The sequence below is a fragment of the Camelina sativa genome, chromosome 9 (assembly GCF_000633955.1).
Source record: "Camelina sativa cultivar DH55 chromosome 9, Cs, whole genome shotgun sequence".
NCBI classification, from domain to species: Eukaryota; Viridiplantae; Streptophyta; class Magnoliopsida; order Brassicales; family Brassicaceae; genus Camelina; species Camelina sativa.
In genome coordinates, this window is record NC_025693.1 from 20,798,715 (window position 1) to 20,801,591 (window position 2,877).

General features: G+C 43.8%; 1 pseudogene; it reads right to left on the minus strand.

Moving 5' to 3' along the window:
* Nucleotides 1-2,877, minus strand: LOC104711570 (annotated as a pseudogene).

Genomic DNA, 2,877 nt, shown 5'->3' on the forward strand with positions numbered 1-2,877 from the left:
TATCAAAGATCATTTTGGTATTATATAAATAAATAAAAAGTTGTATACCTTTCTTAACTAGAAAAATGGAAGTTGTATTCCTTTCTTAACTAGAAAAATGGAAGTTGTGAGCGTGATTTCTTCGAGCATTGTTAAACCTGGAAACGTCAGTCATTCTGGTCAGACAAAGATCCATCTTACTCCATCCGATCTTAGCCTTCTCTATCTCGATTACCCTCAAAGAGGTCTCTTCTTCCACAAACCCCACCCCCAAACCTGTTTCATCTCAACTACAGCACATCCTAACGCCCACACGTCGGCCGCTGATCCATACTCGTTATAGTTAACAGCATCCGGCGCCATATATAACGGCGTCCCTCTTATCTCAACCCCTTCAATACAAAAATGATATTATGATTGACTAGTACAGAGATAACGATTTGCAATCAATGGCTGAAGTAGAGTGCAAGGATATAGATGTAGAAATATATTTTTAAGGGTGTTTGATAGTTATTTGAAAATGTTAATAGAAACTCTAGAGTGCTATTAATTCCTTGATCCAAAGTCCGGACCATATCTTCATTATTTTAATATATTGATTAGTCGTCTCCACCTTACAATCTCGGTTTTGGTTGATCTCATCGATCTCCCAATACCACCAAGTTAATCCTAACGGTTTCTTCTCTTTCTAAGACCAAAATTTTTGAAGAACCACTCCGGCTTGTATGAAGCAGTGACTTGTGCTATTGCCAATCCAAACAACACCCCAAGAGCAGATCCTATAGTCACTGCTTTCCAGCTCAACACCTCTCCTTCTTCTTCTTCTTGCTTTGGTAGCTCTGCGTATCCGTTTGCGTTTACGGGATCACACTGTGTAAGTGGATAGCCGCAAAGACCCGAATTGTTCAAGAACTTCTCCCGCGGAAAAGTCACCAATTGACCCGTCTCAGGAATCGGACCAGAAAGATTATTGTTGGACAAATCCATTTCCGTAAGCATAGTAAGCGCTGACATCGCCGGAGGGATGTTCCCATCGAGTTTATTGCTTGAAAGATCAAGAATGCTTAAATCTCTGAGGTCACCTACCTCGTCAGGAATCGAACCAGATATAAAGTTATGACCCAAATTGAGGATTAACAGGTAACTCATCGAACCAATCTCCTTTGGGATGTAACCAGACAACATGTTATATGACATGTCCAAAAACGTCATCGAACCGTCGTAGTCAAACGTCAGCGAAGGGTGACCTCCATAGACTCTGGTGAAATTACAAGGACTCCTCGTCGAAACCCGGCTAAGTTGCTCCGGTCTAATTCCTTGGAACTCAAGCAACTTACCAGCTCCGTGACACTGGTTCGTCACCCCATCGTTTTTGATGTAAACGTACCTCTTACCCGCCATAAGATTCGCAACGATTCTCCCGGATTGTTTGAACATTTCAGCCGGGATCGTACCGTCGAAGGAATTGGTGTTGAGATCGAGCCAGACTAAGCTTTTGCAGTCACCGAGCTCAGCTGGAATGTTCCCGTGTAACGTATAGTTGCTTAGATTGAGGGTGGCGAGATTCTCTAACCGGCCGATCCAGCTTGGAATCTGACCGGTTAACCGGTTATTCGACAGAGAAACCCAGATCAGTTTGGTACAGTAACTTAAACCGGAAGGGATTTCACCGGTTAAGTAGTTGAAATCGAGAATCAGAGTCTCTAGAGTCTTGACATGCATGAGCTCCTGAGGGATCTCTCCTTCTAACGTATTCAGCCATAGCTTCAGATCTCGAAGCTTTAACAAAGAGCCTAAGCTCGAAGGAATGGTCCCGGAGAGGTAGTTGAAGCTTAGGTGAAGCGAAACGAGCTCAGTCCAGTTGCTTAAACTCGGTGGAATCTTCCCCGTGAAGAGATTGTTTTGAAGGTAAAGCTCTTGGAGAGTGTTTTTAGGGTTCCGGCAGAGATTTGGGAGAATCGAACCGGAGAAATTGTTAGAGCTTAGATCTAACGTTAGCAATGAAGCGGAAAGATTCGTCAGAGATTCCGGTAATTCGCCGGAGAACTCGTTGAAAGACAGATCGAGTACCTTGAGACCTCTCATCTTCAGTAATGTATCCATCGGTAACTCGCCGGAGAATCTGTTACCCGACAAAAGGAGTGATTTTAGGAGAGAAAAAGAACCGAAGAATGGAGGAACCGTACCGTGGAAATCGTTTCCAGAGAGATCGAGTCCGGTGAGTGTATCACACGCGCCGGAGAGAAAATCAGGGATCTCGCCTGTGAATTGGTTCTCAGCCAGAGAGATGTGTTGGAGGGATTGGTCCGACGAATCGGTTATCGGAGATGTTCAACGACCTGAGCTTTGCGCAAGTAGAGATAGCACGGGAGAAATCTCCGGATAATTTGTTCCCGGAGATGTCAAGATGTTGCAGAGCGGAGCAAGAACCAAGGCTAGTTACAGGACCCGAAAGATAGTTTGATGAAAGATCCAAGGTGGTTAAAGAAGCAGAGCACTTGAAGTTGAAGGCAGCAATGGAGCCATTGATGTCTGAGTTTGAGAGAAACAGAGATTCTAATCCGGTGAGAGACATTAGAAATGCAGCCACAGCACTGAATTCTACGTTGAGAGGCCTAGAACTTAGATCAATGGAAGTAACCTTGTCGTCTCTGCAAGTAACGCCATCGAAGGTACACGGGTTTTTGTTGGAAGACCAATCTGAGAGAAGAGACTTGTCAGGAAGAACGTTTTTGAAGTTTATAAGCTGATGGACTTCTCTGTACAGAGACTGAGATGGTGAAGAGAAAAAGGAGAAGAAGAGAAGAGTTGTTACATAGAAAAAAAAGCTTGAAAAAATCTTCATTCTCAGAGTTTTTGAGAGAGAAAGGTGTGGAAGTAGAGAAGATGAAAAGGGGA